Source organism: Ceratotherium simum, chromosome 12 (genome assembly GCF_057802395.1).
Source record: "Ceratotherium simum simum isolate JZ-2026a chromosome 12, ASM5780239v1, whole genome shotgun sequence".
NCBI classification, from domain to species: domain Eukaryota; kingdom Metazoa; phylum Chordata; class Mammalia; order Perissodactyla; family Rhinocerotidae; genus Ceratotherium; species Ceratotherium simum.
In genome coordinates this window covers 53,411,592-53,428,918 of record NC_141911.1, presented here as the reverse complement: position 1 = coordinate 53,428,918, position 17,327 = coordinate 53,411,592, and the positions used below count along the sequence as shown (strand labels likewise).

The following is a 17,327-nucleotide window of genomic DNA, read 5'->3' as shown; positions in this document are numbered from 1 at the left end:
CACCCACATAAATTGATGAGTTGGTAAGGGCCTTTCTGTTTAATTAGAAATCAACCAAAGACCCTGGTGTCATAATTTATTCTCCTGCAAAATGATGTGACCCTGAGGTTCCAGCTATAACCATAGAGGAATTGGAGGTTGGTAAATGACTCTCCGAATCAAAACTTTAACGATGTAGGAGGGGCAAAAGGAAGAAAATGTATCATTAATAAACAGGATGAGGCCAGCTGGCAAACATTCACCTAATGAGGTCACCTACTTCTATATGATGAAATGTTACACAGGCAGTTTCAGAACACTGTGTGTCATAGGATCCCATTTATCATTACTTCAGCAATGTGAGATACTAAATTAATGTCACTTTATTTTTAATAGTTAAACAAAAGCCCAATTCTGTCTATTGCAAGCCGCAGATGAGTGAAGTACATGGTATGGACGTACCGTGGTCCCCTCCACTACTGCCTATCAGTGGGCACTGGCCTTGGTCCCAGTTCTATAAACAATGCTGCAGTAAACATCCCTGTTCATGGAACCTTACGTATTGAACCTTTTGCTTCTTTTTTTAAGTTATAAATATTTCAAACATACAGAGAAAAACAGATGATAATCCAAAAACCACTGAAGTACCCAACATTATTTTTTAAATAATTGTTAAAATTTTGCCATATTTACTTTAGGTTTTATTTTTTTTAAATAAGGTTAGAATTATAAAGACTTCTTTATTCCTCTTCCATTCCATTGCTTTCCCTCCCTAACCACTATCTTAAATCAGCTATATATTGGTCTCATCCACATTTTACTATGTGTATATAGTTCTGTGTAATTTTAAGATTTCTATAACTAGGCTCACACTATAGGTATTTTTCTGCAATTTATCTTTTATTCAGCATTGTATCTTTTAAGAATTATCCACATTGACACATGTAGAACCAATTCTTTAATTTTGACAGATTACCACAGTTTACTTATCTGATATTTACTTATAAAATACAATGTGATTCATATTGTTTCCACTTATTCTCTATTATAAACCGTGCTTCATTACTCCTCCTTATACAGGTCTCCTTCAAGTTCTAGCTGGTGTGTATACCCAGCTGTAAGGTTGGTGGGTCAGATACCGTGCTTATGGTCAACTTCACATGGTATTGCCAGATTTGTACCAATTTGCACTCATATAGTGTGTAAGAATTCTCATTTCCCCACATTTTTACCCATGCTTTTGGTGGGGGGCTTCTGGTGAGCACTGGAAAATGTGCTGGACAAATCCTAAAAGAGCTGTAACACTTACCAATGCTTTTCAATCTTTGTCACCTTGTAATAAGAGACAAAAACTCATTGTAGTTTTTATTTCTTAGATTTCCAGTGAGTTAAGTATATTTTCAAACATTTACTGGCTATTTGGTTTTCCTGATCTGTAAATTCATATCCTTTGTCCAATATTTTTTTCTCTTAGGATGGTTGTCTTTTTCTTATTGATTTGGAAGAATTCTTTGTGGTAGATTGAATCATATGAAATTGCCATGTGTAGGTCAAAAATTATTGAATATTGGCAATTTCATTTAGATAAAACAAATATTTCTGGATATAGATTTTTTGATCATTATATGAATGGCAGCTATCTTCTGCTAATTTATGACTTTTCTTTCAAATGTGTTTAGGACATCTTTTGGCATGTAGAAGTACATATTAATATAGCCAATTTATCGACGTTTTCCTTTATGTTCCATGCTTTTTCTCTGCTTGTTTTTTTTTTTTTAAATTTTATTTATTTATTTTTCCCCCAAAGCCCCAGTAGATAGTTGTATGTCATAGCTGCACATCCTTCTAGTTGCTGTATGTGGGACACAGCCTCAGCATGGCCGGAGAAGCGGTGCGTCGGTGCGCAGGGATGCGACCCTGGGCCGCCAGTAGCAGAGCGCGGGCACTTAACCGCTAAGCCGCGGGGCCGGCCCTCTCTGCTTGTTTAAGGAATCTTTCGCTACCCCTATTCCATGAAGAAACAGCTCTCGTATTTCTATTGTATAGATTTCCCAGAAGTAGGATTTCTGGGTTAAAGAACATATGTGTGTATGTTTAAATTTTACTTAAATTTCCAATACCAGTGTGTAAGAGTATCCCTTTAAAAAAAAACTCTCTATCTAATGAGTGAGAAGGAATATATCATTGTTATTTTAATTCACATTTCCCTGACAACTAGTGAAATAAAGCGTCTTTTTATGGGTTTAATCACCGTTCAGATTTGCTCATCTGTGAATTTTCTATTCATATTATTTGCTCTTATGTATGTTGCGTTGTTTATCTTTTTCTTATTAATTTGTTGGAGTTATTTGCATTTTACTGATATTAACCTCTTATCTGACATACCTATGCCAATTTTTCCCTAATCTAGCATTTGTATTTTAACTTTATCAATTGTATGTTTTCTGTATGAAAATTTTTACATTTTTACATATCAAATGTATCCATCTTTTCTTTTATCACTTCTAAATTTCTTGTTTTGGTATTAAACTATATAAAGGTCTCTCTGATCCCCAACTTATACGTTCATTCTCCTAAAATTTCTTCTGAGATTTTGTTTGTTTACTTTTGAGTATTTAATGTCTCTTGAATACATTTTTGTATTCAGTGTGAGATAGATGTGCTGGGCTGGCCCAGTGGCGCAGCGGTTAAGCGCGCGTGCTCCACTGCGGCAGCCAGGGGTTCGGATCCCGCGCACGCACCCCCACCCTGCTTGTCAAGCCATGCTGTGGTGGAGTCCCATATAAAGTGGAGGGAGATGGGCGCGGATGCTAGCCCAGGGCCAGTCTTCCTCAGCAAAAAGAGGAGGATTGACAGATGTTAGCTCAGGGCTGATCTTCCTCACAAACAGAAAGGAGAAAATAATTTTTGCATCACTGGTATCCTGATATGTAAATAAAATCATATCACATCACATCATGTCACATACACGTTACATATTTGAATTGCTCCACAGCTCATAGGTAAAAGAGTCATCATATGCCTTTATTTTTCCAAATCCATTTCAATGAGACTTAGTCCCCTCCACCAGGGTTGCTGGAAAAATCTAACCTAAGTCACTTTTCAAGGAGCTCCTTCCACCCATTTGGGATCATAAAAGAACTCTAGGGCCTAGAGGTCAAAGATAAACCGGGATGAAGTCCCTGTTATCAGGCAGTTGGGTTTATCTCTAAACACTTGGTCTTCCTGCCCACGTAATCCATTTATGGGTTGGCAACTCCTCTGGCAATGTCTGGCTCCCTAGGTGGAAGCTTTGGCACTAATATCTTTACTGAGACTCCATCGCTACCGAAGTTCCTACCAGCTCCGGGCTTTAGGAACATGCAACCCACCCCCCTTCCAACTGTCTTCTGGAAACCAACTCTCCCTCTTCTGTCTCCCAAAGATTGGGTCCCTCTACCTTTCTACTCTCCAATTACACAGGATTCCAGCTTAAATTCTCACCTTGGGACTTGAAAAACAAAAAATATGTTAACAGTGGGGTAGTGAGGGGTGAAAGTACAATGGGGTGGGGTGAAGAGAGTCTAGACTTTGTGAACAACAGCCTGGCTAATCATTCTCTGGGTAAGAAACCTCACTCTAGATATTCAACAGCTCGTCTCCCATCCACCAAGAATAAAGAGCATGCTTTTTCTAAAATAGCAAAAGCTTAATAATGTGGTTGAGTTTCCCTATCCTGCTGTATTAAATTGTCAACAACTCATATATTATAGCATATCATATTATATATTTATTTATACACATATGCATATATTTGTAATATATATTTTAAAAATATATAATCTAATATATATAAATATATATTATCTAGATATATAATAGATTAACATATATATAAAGATCTGGAAGTATGTATACCAAATCTTTATTGTGGCTCTCTAGAGGTTGGAAATTAATTGTGAAATCTATTTTTTTATTTCTATATCTTTTGAATTATTATTTATTATCTTTGCAGTTAGAAAAATCAATATTTTTAGGAAAATATCACAAAATGTTAGAAAAGATGTTGGCAGCAAACAAAAACCTTCTAAACAAAATTTGCAGAAGCTTTCCAGATATTTATCCTCAGAAACAGCTTTTTCAGATACTTGGGGGACAAGAGCTATGATGACCAGACAGCGACAAGGGAGAGATGTCTTATACACTCTCCAAAAGCTGTTAGGTATAATGAAGAGATCCCTGGATTAGCAGTCAGGCCATTTGGATTTTCGTCCTGGCTTTGCCACAAAAATAATTGTGTAATTTTGATGTTTCTTAAACTCTCCTGATTCTTTCCTAAAACTAGACAATCTCCAAAGTATCTTTCAGCTCTAGAATTTTATAATAAATATGATTTAGAGATTCTTAGTTGGTAGCTATGACTCTAGTTGCAAGTATCATATTGTCACCAGGCATAAAACACCCGAACTAACTTTTTTCCTTGAAAGGGTGGATGTATCTGCCTGCCATTCCTTCAGCCTTTCCTGATTTGCGATGCTCACTGAACCGAACGCTTACAAGAGCTTTTGCCTGGAAAATGCCTCACTGACTGGAGAGCTGGGATTTTGCTCCTAGTATCGTCAGGAGCCAAAAACAGACTTCCACCATCCCCAACAGCTGGGCCCGTTCCTTCTGGGCAGCCTGCCAGCACGTGAGCACAGGGACACGTTCACTGGGCGCTGGGATCTCCATAAACACGCTCACCTCTGCTCACTTTCTCTCCTTAGGCCCTCAAGGCCCGAGCAGCTGTGTAACTCGTGTCCTGGTCACTGGGAGAAGCTGCCTCTGCTCCGTGGGGATGGTTCTGAGACACTGCTCTCCAAAGCTAATTGCATTTCTGTAATAGATTTGTTCTCAGTTTCTACCTTTTAATAGTCTCTCTGAGCTCTGCCCTGGGCAGCACAAATGGTTTTAGTCTCCTGCCCAACCTAATTGAGTAGTTCTTCTCCACAAGGTAAAAGAAAGATCTATTTCCACCTTTCCAACACCAAGCCCAACCCATCTTGCTGTTCACCTTTATGGCTGGGGCTTCTTAAAAATAGCCTTTTGGAGACTAGACTGAGGATGGCAAAAGATAGTGCTTTTTTCCATAAGAGAATCAATAGTTTTTTATCCCTAAAGATGAAACTGCTGTTATGCTGGATAGTTTGGACTAGAAATCATAGGGTTTTGGGGTTAGGTAGGGTCTCAATGTCACATTATCCGACTATATTTCCATTTACTCTTATCGGTTCATATTAAAGTATGAATATATAACTTGCGCCAGTTCTTGCTGACCAATCCAGCTTATAAGTATAGTCTTTTAATTTATAATCAACAATCAACAAGTATTTACTGAACATCTGTGCCCTATTTAACAGTGGATGACAAGATAGAATGTAGTATGATTCTAGAGTAGCTTTTAGAGTTAGAAATGCCTAGAACCTGAATGATAAAAGATTCAGTCTCATTTAAACACAGAAAAGTAATAAGCATAAAGTCAAGAAACTAAACTTCTCCTTCCTCCTGCGCTTTTGGTGACTTTTGATGGATGGATGTGCGTATTAGTGGATATACACTACATGTTGCACATCCAAGCAAACTGTTGCGTTCTTTGAGCCTACGGTTACGAGAGCCATAGGAATGGAGAACAAAGAGTATGGGGAGATGGTGTCCTGCACGCGTTAAAGCTATGAAAACTCACTGTCTATTTCCCTCAATACATAGAGAGAATCATTTTAATTGTGCTGGTGATTCTTCCTGCCATTTCACTCGCTGAGGGCGTGTCTGGGAGAGGGTGACCTGGGAAACATGCGTAGCTGACTTACAATGTACAGACTATTCATATGAGTAGAAATGTAGCTTTGTTTTTCTATAACTGAACACAACTTAGCTCTCAAGTCCTCATTTCCCCTAAGGAATATAAGCATATTGTTATTTCAAAATAACTCAGTCACTTCTAGTTTAACACTTAGTCTCTTCGGTTACATATTTACATATAAACTGCAGGATTCTCCCCCTCACCATCCTTCTTCCTTCCGCTCAGGGGAGACACAAGTTACAGGTCTTGTCCAAGTGCTCTTCTCTGGTCTTGGCTGACCTCGGTTGAGGTGTGACTTCTCCTCCCTAGTTTTTGGGCATTGTGACAGCATCCCACTGCTGATCTTGGCAATCCAGGCTCCAAGTCAACACTCTACACATTGCCCTTGACCCAACCCAGGCCTCTTCTGGTCCACTGGCACCCTCCCTGGGGGACTTGGAACCCTCAGCTGCCTTTCTCCACTACACGAGGTGGGGGGGTCGGGGTGAGGCTGCTTTCAGACCCATCCCCACAGACACTTTGATGCAATGGGTGCCTTTGACTCAGTGGTTGGTAGCTGCAGGGCATTACAATTCTTAGAAGCGAATGTAACTCATCAGTTACTATTTCAAAATAGTCTGGGGCTGGCCCGGTGGTGCAGCAGTTAAGTGCTCGCGTTCCGCTTCTGCAGCCCAGGGCTTGCAGGTTCGGATCCCGGGGGTGCACCGATGCACCACCTGTCAAGCCATGCTGTGGTGGCGTCCCATATAAAGTGGAGGAAGATGGGCACGGATGTTAGCCCACCGCCAATCTTCCTCAGCAAAAAAGAGGAAGATTGGCCTCGGATGTTAGCTAGTCTTCCTCACCAAAAAAAAAAAAAAAAAAATCAACATAGTCTACACACTGATCTGCTGTTCTCTCAAACTGTTCCACTTTATCAGATGCTGAATGCAATTCTCGTGATTCAAAGATACGTTTTTATCAACAACATTGCACCTAAATGCAAGTCAATCATTTAATTTAGTGTCTAATCAAAGCCAGAGGATACGCTGGCTGAGTTAGATTTATTCAGATTTGGTTTGTGTTGGTTTCCAGCATGGTACCCTCCTGGGGGAATTGCAAAGTTACACTTGCTTATTCACAATTTTCACCCTATATTCTGATTTTATAAATGTTTTATAACATTTTGAAGATGTGACTCCACAGAATTTTTCCCTGCTCTGTGGTTAATGACTTGATTGCTGAAACAGGGTGCAGTGCCTAAAAGAGAACTAATGACAATGGAGTTGGTACAGCATTGCCAGAGGCAGAATTTCTCAGTGGCGTTTACAGAAACCCACTTAAGAAGCCCAAAGACATTTGGCCTATACCTACCTGCCAGAGGGCAGGGGCCTACCTGGCTTGTCCTTCTCTGAATCTCTAGCATGTAGCATTGTACTTAGCACATATGGGATGCTCAGTATATTTATTGAATAAATGAATAAGTGAATTAACAAACCTCCAAACAGTAGTTTTCTCTCAAAGGGACACAGAATGTGCTGGTTATTGAAGTGAAATTGTTCAGTTTGAGCCAAGGTAGTGGGCTTCAAAGGGAGCTACTCATCAGAGAATCTGCGTGTCAGAGGTACTGATTTTTAGGTTGACCTGATTACAGAAAACAAACAGAAAAAAGGAAATAGCATATTTTACACACACCCTGGATTGGACTGCCTCCTTTGAGTTTGTAAGCCAGGCAAACTCCCATGACGCCCGGCCTTTTGATTTTACATTAAAGAGTTCCATTTACTTCATACAGAATATTCTGTGGTGCCTGTTAGAATCTCAGACAGCTCAACCCACAGAAATATAGACACAGTTCTTAGAAAAGGCCTCTGAGTACCCCCAAATAGCTCAAGGTGTGAACGGTCCTCCTTAAACTCTCATTCAAAGCCAGCTTCACGCCTATATGCCATGTATTTTTTAAAGGCCTAATTATTTGGTTGCTTGACCCACAGAAATTTGAGGCAGCAAACCTCAGAGGGAGGGGGAGTCTGCTGAGGTGAGCACTGTGCCGCAGGAGATGTGGCCACTGAAGGGAGAGGCGGTAAAACTAAAGCCCAAACGTGGAAGCACAGCTCCACAGGTCGTGGCCATTTTCCCCAGCCCAGCTTTCTTTCCTTTGGAGGCGCCCTTCCTTTTCTCTATGTGGGACTGGTGTCATCGCTCCAAGTGTAACGCCCCCAACCCCGACCACTACCAAGGTGAGCGTGGAACAGAGGCTCAGCCCCACTTAAAACAGGAACAAGCATGAGCTGGCACTGGGAGCAAGACGCTCCTGAACAGCACTAGCATGGAGGGATGCTAAGGCAGGCTGCTGATGGCCTGTCTCTACCACCTGGAGAGAGGCCCATTTGGAGGTTCTTTAGGACAAGCAGCACGAGAGTTAGAAAGAGGTGTTCTGAGGTCACCAGGCCCTGGTGCAGTCCTGAATCCCTGGTCTCTGTTCCCCAGCTGACATGAAAACTGGGACTGCTGAGGTTTTTCCCAGGCAGTTTGCAGTAGCTCTTAGCATTTGCACCCGGTAGCCTTAGTGATTCCACATCAGGTCCAGAGGTCCGGCTTCTGACCCCTCAGGAACCTGCTCCCACCCTCCCCCTGCTTGTGCCTCTCTCTCCCCAGCGGTAGCACTTGCCTCTCCTCTGGCCTGACTCCTACAGCATTGGACACTCTCTGCTCTCCCTACCCCATGCCTGGACCGACCTCCTCCCCCACTCCTTCTACCATCTCCTCCTCGCCCACCCGGGTCACAGAATTTCCCTACGATGCCTTCAGTCCACGTTCATTTTTGCCTTCTCTAACTTCTGGACTTTTGGCCTTTACTTCATCATTAGCAACTTGTTACATAGCACCTCCTTCCTCTGTCACTCCTCAACCCCTTACCCTGCCTTATTTTTCTTTATAACACTTAACACTCCTTGACATATTATATGGGTGTGTATACAGACATACTTTGGGGCTTTTGTGTTTGTACGTTATCTTTTTGCCCACTAGAATGTCTGCGACACAAGTGCAGGGACTTACCCCAGCACCCAGAATAGTATCTGGCCAATGGTAGATGCTCGATCAGAATCTGTGAATGAATTAGTTCCATGCTGCTCTCCGATCGTCAATAGGACACATTTAGAATTCCATCAAAGTGTGTCTTGTTTGGTGTTTCCTCTTTGGAGAATCTATAACAATCGGTTTGTGCTGCTTTGAGAGGCATAACGCACTTAGCCTCTGTCTTATCTTAACTTTATCCTTCTGCTGATGGTAACCTAGAAAGCAGACCGGCTCTTATTGTCTTTGCATCCTAGCCGCTCCTCATACAGACAGTTCTGTCCCACATTAGGCCCTATAAAGAGTTAGTTGAGTTCCCCGGGTGTATGGAATCTCTCCAGCGAGTCTTCGTCTATGCTGTGGACAGAGCTTTGTCTTCTAATTCTTCTGTGTTCCTAAGAGCAACGTGCACACAGAGAATTGTGCAGAAAAGCCTCACGACTTGCTGGAATGATCTAAATGCACACACCAAGGCATCACACGCCATTCAAGGCCCAGTGCATTGCAGTGGCTTCAGATGCACAGAAGACCATCAGAGAAAGCTGAGTGGTTTCTCTTCCTCTAGAACTAGGCCTGAGATGTCCTGAGGATTGTATACCTCAGCGGGTTTGGACTAAACCAACAGTGTGCACAGCCATTCCAGATGCGTTTCTCTCACATCTCCAACACCATCACACTAGTAGCCACCAACTGCTGGTGAGTTCTTGCCATCATGCCAGGAACTGATTTAGTGCTTTGCATACATTTCCTCAATTAATCCTTCCTTGAGGCGTGGACTAATATTATCTTCCTTTTACACAAGTGGAAACTCAGGCACAGAGAGATTAAGCAACTTGCCCAAGGTCACACAGTGAGTAACTGGTGGGGCTTGGGTTCGAACACAGACGGACTTCTCCAGAGCCTGCTCTCTTAATCTCTCTGCTCTGCTGCTGCTGTGTTATCTGGTTAACACATCCAGTGATAAAAGCTCTAGCGGTCAGATTAGCTTCCTGTTTAATGTCTAATCCATAAAGGTAATATTATATAATGTGATTAGAAGTTGAAAAAACAAAAAATCACAGCCTGTAATTGAGTGCCTCTTTGGCTGCAGTGTGCGGGGAATACAGGCCACAACGCAACTCCTGACCCCAACACTCTCACGTCCAAACTGCCATGACCAGCCCAGGCCCATCAATGTCTGAAATCTGCTTCTCAGCTCCGCGTTTGTGATTTTATAATGACTTCCACATGCATTAGCATCCCATTAATGGGCCGGTATATGAGAACAGTTGTCTTATGAAGTGAGGGGATTTTTTTTTTTTTCTTTTCTTTTCCATTAAAACCACAAGTCTACAGAATGAAAATGCTCAATCTAATGAGTGTAACCTGGAAAGTAATTTCATGGGCTGTAGTACTTTGATGGCAATAATTCTTGGATGTCAAAAGGATAAGGACGCAGTTTTCTGCTTCTAATTTTATTCTTAGAAAATGATGGTATTGAGCTATCCATAGAGTGCCCCTGTAGATTAGTTCTAGTTTTTCTTTTGTAAAGGAAATTTAAGGGAAGTCTTAATCTGCTTCATATTTAACTCTTATCTCTATACTATGAATTAAACAAGGAAAGCTGAACTCTAGTCTCACCTCTGCAGACCCCTGAGGGCTGGAGTTACCCCGGGGTAAGGAGGGGCTGAGAGCCCCTCCAGGTCTCTACCTGGTTTAGCACCCCTCACTGACTTTCCCAACAGCTGCTGCTTTCTAATTTTCATTTCAAGAACCTCATATAATATATCTAAAATAAGCAGTCCTTATTCTATGATTCTTGAATGGCGTTTAACATTTTCCTCAGGTACTTTTCATTTGTCATGAAACTCAGTCAATTCTGAATCCATTCAGAATCTGCAATCTTGGAAATTTTCTTCATCTTCTGGCTGTTTTCTCCTAAATCCTTGCTCAAGGTGGGACGAGAAGTCAAGAGTACTTTAATCGGCTTTCCTGTCAGCTGGCAAAAATCACTCTGTGGTACTTCCCCCAATTTCCCCTCTCCGCTCTCCTACTCTTTTCCCTTCTGTCTCCCATCTCCACGCCTTTTCCAAATCCTCTTTTCCCTTCCCCTGTATCTCTTGGTCAAACCAAAGTCTGAGACAGCAGGCGTGGGGGGAAGAGTTCAGGAGGTGGGGGAGGAGAGGGAGCCGGGCAGCTCCTTCTCACCTACTGGCCCCATCTCCTCCCCGGAGCTTCAGAAATACAGTTGATGGTCATTGATTCAAGAACTAGTCATCTAGTCAGTCTAGATCAGAAAGGGTAAGAAACTGCTATGGAAATCTGCAGCTTTGGGTTTCTGGCATTTCCAACCTGGCGAGCTTAGCACGTCTGGTGAATCATGGCTGTGCATGTGTGGGAGAAAGCCAGCCACAAAGTGAGCAAGCAGAACATCCCCGTATGTTAGGTCCTGCCCTTAATTTCCATACACTCTCCCTTCAGAACTTTTTTCCACCTGCGTCTTACCCCAGTGGCAAGTTTCAATTCTAGAGTCTTAAACTAAAATACCAAAAGGGGGCCATTTTACGCTTTGTTAATTGCAAAAATGGCAGCTCTTCAGGGAAGAAGAGACCTTGTATCTTTTCTCTGTTCCCTGCTCTTCACCACCACGATCATAAGAGCAGCTGTGGTGACCACTTGTCTGCTGTGTGCTGACTATGGGGGTGCTGAGTGTACATTCAGAGGAAACAGAGCCCCTCCAACCCTGGGGCCACCCACCACCCCTTTGGACAAATGCCAACGTGCTCCAGGACCATGCTTTCCAAACTATGGGTTAATACATGAAATCAGTCTAGTTGTGGAGACTGGCATTTTAAAAAATAAAGAGAATGGAATGGAACAAAAGAGAAAAATATCAGAGGATATCGCATGTGGTAGGAGTAAGGATTGTTTCGTGAAACTTTGGTTTTAGTTAAATAAACACATCTCTATCTGTCTACAGTGGAGCTTCTGATAGTGCTTACTGTACATTTCCCAGTCTCCCTTACAACCAGCCATGAGATCAAGTTCTGGCAGAGGGATATATGCCACTTTCAGATACAGCACATAAAACTCTCCCACGTAGGTTCCTCCACCCTTTCTTCCTTCCATGTGCCAGCTGGATGACACTAGGGCAACCTTGAAGCCACAAGATGTCAGAGCTACAATGCGGAAGCAGCCTGGGTCCCTGGGTCGTCATTTGGAAAAGCGCCACCCCCTAGAGCCACCTGACCAGGGACATCAGCTTTGGGCTTTGTGTGAATGAAAAATAAACTTCTAGTATGTTACACCAGATTGTTTCACCTACCTTGTGTGTGTGTGTGTGTGTGTGTGTGTGTGCACCCGTGTGTGGCTTATGCTGTAACATGTATTTCTTAATGTAGATTTTAGTCAAAAACATTTGAAAGCCACAGCCCTGGACAGTGTGTTTCAAATGGGGTCCTGGATCAGCTGCAGTTGAATCACTTGGGATGCTCATTATAAATGCAGGTTTCTGAACCCTGCTGAAATCTGCTGAGTTAAGATCTTGGTGCTGGGGCCTCGAAGTGTTTAACATGTTTAACAAACTCCACAGATGAAATTGATGAACACTAAAGTTTAAAAACCACTTTGGCCCCAGTAGTAATAGAAACATATTTTCTTGGCAATCCTGGGACTAGTTAAATCCACCAAGATTTATATCTATTTTCTTTGGTCATTGTCCAAAGTTCGAGTCTCTCCCTATTGCCCACTCTGTATAATCTTATCACAATAATGCTCTGTACTGATTCACATAATCCTTTTCTAAGAACACCTCCCACTCCTCCTCTTCTTCCTAAACACTCTGTCCTCTAAAAAGCCTGTTGTGTAATTAACAAATGCCCTCATCCCTACATACTCTTCCCTGAACATTTTCTTAACCTTCTATCCCTCCTCTGAGTTACCTCTGCTGCTCTCCACTCAAATGGGAGTTATTTCCCACATTTTATGTACTATTCTCAGGGTTGACAACTGAGGTAAGTCCCTTCCTCAGTACTCACTGCTGCTTCCCAAACATGACTGCCCCACCCTTTTGGATAGGCCTATATCATTTATTATGCCTTTGGCTGCAAGTAACAGAATATCTGACTAGAAGAGCCATAAACAATAAGAACATTCACTGTCTCCCATGATAAGAAGTTAAAAGGTGGAGTGATAACTGACTAATTCAGCAGCTCTTTCCATATTTCTACTCTGTCTTCTCCCACATGTTGGATTTTCTTCTCAGGCTTGTTCCCTCATGGTCACAAGATGGCTGCTGCAACTCCAGACATTGCATCCCTCACAGCTATGTCTGTATAGTTTTCTGTGGCTGTTGTAACAAATTAGCACACACTTGATGGCTTAAAACAATAAAAATTTATTCTCTCACTGGTCTGGAGGCCAGAAGTCTGAAATCAGTGTCAGTGAGCTGAAATCAAGGTATTGGCAAGGCCATACCTCCAAAGGCTCTCCCTCTGAGGGTTCTAGGGGAAAATCTGTTTCTTGCGTCTTCCAGCTTCTGGTGGTTGCCAATATTTCTTGGCTTGTGGCCACATCACGCTAATCTCCACCTCCATCTTCACATTGCCTCTCCTCTGTGTGTGTGTCTTCTCTTCTATCTGTATCAAATCTCCCTCTGCCTGTCTCTTATAAGGACACTTGCAGTTGCATTTAGGGCCCACCCACCTGCATAATTCAGGATAATCTCTCCATCTCATGATCCTAAACTTAATCACATCTACAAAGACTCTTTTCCCATACAATGTAACATTTATAGGTTCTAAGGATTAGCACCTGATATCTCTGAGGGCCATTATTCAGCTTACTACACTGTCCAAGGGTAGAAAGGGCAATTTCTCCTCATCTATAATTTCTTAACAGGGAGAAAGTCTTTCTCAGAAACCCTTATCATAGTTCTGGCTGCTATGACAAAATACCATACAGTGGGTGGCTTAACCAACAAACATTTATTTCTTACACTTCTGAAGGCTGGAAAGTCCAAGATCGAGGCACCAGCAGACCTGGTGTCTGGTAAGGGTTTGCAGATGGCGGAATCTAGTTGTATCCTCACATGGCCTAGAGAAAATTTCTCTGTCTTGGGCTTCTTTTATAAGGGCATTAATCCCATTCAAGAGAGTTCCACCTTCATGACCTAATTGCCTCCTAAAGGCTCCACTTCCTAATACCATCACGTTACGGGGTTAGGATTTCAACATATGGATTTTGGGGGAACACATTCAGTCCATAACACCCCCCAGCATATTGCCCCCCAGTCCCATTGGCTGGGGTTGGGTCATGAGCTCATGCATGTGGCCTCTATGAGGGAGGAAAGCTCTATCAGCAAAAAAAAAAAAAAAAAAAAAAATGATGAGAGGATGAGGGAAGACTAATGGTTAGAAACCATTAATAACTGCCTCAGGATTCCTGCTCCTTTAAGGCTAGTGTCATTAGAACACTCTGCCCTTCCACGATGCTGTTCTCTTGGTTTTCTGCTCACTCCTTCTCAGTCATTGAAGACTTTGACATTTGTCTCCTAGTCTTTCTATCTGGCCCATGTAATCACTGACCATTCAGTTCTTTGACCTTCTCATCTTCCATCGACCATCCCCACTCCATCCCTACCCTCCATTCCCACAGCTTCACCCTGGAGTGAACTTCACCTGAAACTGCTCCTTCTCTGAAATAACGACTACAGACAAGTGCCCCTCTGACCATGTCCTCCCGTCTTTCCAGATTACTCAGTTCACTCCTCCTCTCTCCTTTCTGCCTATCCATCAGCTGCTCTTGTCTTGAGTTTCCTCCTATCCAGAATATATTGTCCATATTCTAAATTCCCTAAAGGACCCTTGGTCCTTCCCTTGAGGTCATCTAGCAAAGCCCCAATCCTGGACGAACCCCACTGTCTTCTTGCTCAAACGATGAATCGTCTTTAATTCCCACCTCTTCACTTTCAGCAGATAACTTTACTTCCTACTTCGCAATTAAAATACGCAGAATTTGACAGCAACTGATAGCAACTCCTCGACTTCCCACCACTACATTTACCTGTCTATGTACTGAGATGTTTAATCTTCCAGTCTTGTTACAGTGGAGTGGGGCTCCCTCTACTAGAGACCAATCCATCTGTTTGTTCTATGGAAATGTGACTAAGTCTAGTCAATGAGATACAAGTGGGAGTGCAGTATAGAAGCATTTAGAATGCTTCTTTAAAAGATAATGGGCAGATGCCCTTTGCCCTGTTTTCTAGTCCCTTCCTCCACCTGGATACCTGGAATATGGGTGTGTTCACCGGAGCTCTCGCAGCTGCATTACATGAATGATGCCCACGGGCCCGCAGAAGAGTGAGATAGAACTTTGTTTACCTTTTTTAAGTCATTCCTATTTCTAACCCAAACATGTAAAACTCTTCTCTCAGATCCTAAAACCCACACTCTTAGGATGTGTTTAAAATTTTGCTAGGCTTATAAAAATAACTTCATTTTTATGCTGAGAGAACTTCTCTCTCCTTCCCAACTTTGACGTATATTACGTCTGCTTCCATTAATTTAACTCTGGAAGATTCCATGTCCCATTGTCCTTTCCCAATTCCTGGCTTTCCTCTCCCTGATAGGGGTTGGGAGGTAGGGTTGGGCATGAAAAGAAAAGAAGTTAACCCCATTATCCATACATAGTTCTAGGCAGTTTTGGTAATATGTGTATCATCCTCTCATCTCTCATATTTCCCCCCCTCTTTCTTCTCTTGTGCTTTTGTTTCTATGTCCTTTTACCTTGTTTAGAAGCTGACCCAGGGCCGGCCCCGTGGCTTAGCAGTTAAGTGTGCGCGCTCCGCTGCTGGCGGCCCGGGTTCGGATCCCGGGCGCGCACAGACGCACTGCTTCTCCAGCCATGCTGAGGCCACGTCCCACATACAGCAACTAGAAAGATGTGCAGCTATGACATACAACTATCTACTGGGGCTTTGGGGGAAAAATAAATAAATAAATAAAATTATTAAAAAAAAAGAAGAAGCTGACCCAGAGCAGGAAATATCCTCAAACTATACATCAACATCACCAAGCTTTCATTCTCACCTCCTGCTATTTTCTCTGTGCTTTCCGATTTAGATGAAAATATTAAACATAAAAAGAGGACTTTCTGTTTTACAGCCTTCTACAGGGGCACAGAAAACATCCTCTGGAGAGAAAATATAACCTGATCATTTGTCTCCGAGTCTGAGTTGAACAGAGAAAAGGTTCTTGCAAAAGATGGTCAGAAAAGAAGCGTGGGGGGGTGGTTCACCTCCCCGACCCCTACACACAGCTTCCACTTTGCTGCCCAGGTGGCAATTCTGAGAGGCAAACCTGACTGTTTACTCTCCTGCTTAAAACCCCTCAGTGGCTCTGTTCCGACTCCATCACTTGCTTCTGGTCCGCCTCGCACCCTATGCCTCCAGTCACCCTGAATTGCTTGCAGTCACCTGGGCTGTTTCACACCCCATGCTTTCTTTATGTTGCTCTTTTCTGGACTGGTCTCCCCCTTCATCCTTCTAGCAAATACCCACTCACCTTCAAGGCTCAGCTCAAGAATCTTCCTGTCTTTTGTGAAGCTTCTTGTACCCCTTCTCCCAACTCACCTTTTCCTTCATTTTGTCATCCTCTTAAAAAGTATCATAACATGTGCCACACTTTATTACAAAATTATTTGACATGTTTGTATCCTTCTATTTGGCTATAAGCTCACTGAAGGAAGGCACCATGCTTATTCATTCTTTCACTGCCCAAGTAATTCACGAATACTTTATTTTTGTAAAAGAGTCAATTAATACAAAAATCTAACATGAAAGTCTCCCTTCACTTCTAACCCCTCTATCCCCCGCCCCTTCATCTTATTCATATTTGAACCCTCAGTGCCTACTTCAGTGTTTGGCATATAGAAGCTCCCAAAACTGTGTTGTGGGTTTTTTTTGGTGAGGAAGATTGGCACTGAGCTAACATTTGTACCCATCCTCCTCTATTTTGTATGTGGGATGCCGCCACAGCATGGCTTGATGAGTGGTGCTTAGGTCCGTGCCCAGGATTTGAACTTGCGAACCCTGGACCCCCGAAGCGGAGTGTGGGAACTTCACCACTATGCCACCAGGTCGGCACCCACAAATGAATAAATGAATGACTATCCTTCCAAGGCTGTGCTTCTCAACCAGTGACACATCTGATCATAAATCTGAGTTTAAATACCCATGTGCTACAGTGCGCAGATTCCTTGCTCCAAAGTAACACCACATATGTGCTCTTTTGTGGTTGATTTTTGCTAACTCACTGTATGAGTCTTCAGTCTCCTCCAGGTCCTGTTTACTTTGACTATTCAAAGCTCTGCTCCTCTGCTGGAGCAGTTTACATTGGGAGGAAGTTTTCCCACTGCCTGTGCAGTGTAAATTGGTTTCTAAACAATCTTGCCCACAGTCTCCATTAATACTATACTGTAGAGCAAGGCAGGATAA

The 17,327-nt window shown here is 42.6% G+C and overlaps 1 non-coding gene across 1 annotated transcript; it reads right to left on the bottom strand.

Moving 5' to 3' along the window:
* Nucleotides 1–1,225: 1,225 nt before the first annotated feature.
* LOC147915854 (U7 small nuclear RNA) lies at nucleotides 1,226–1,286 on the bottom strand. The gene has a single exon (XR_015553868.1). It is a non-coding gene; the product is annotated as a U7 small nuclear RNA (small nuclear RNA).
* Nucleotides 1,287–17,327: the final 16,041 nt, after the last annotated feature.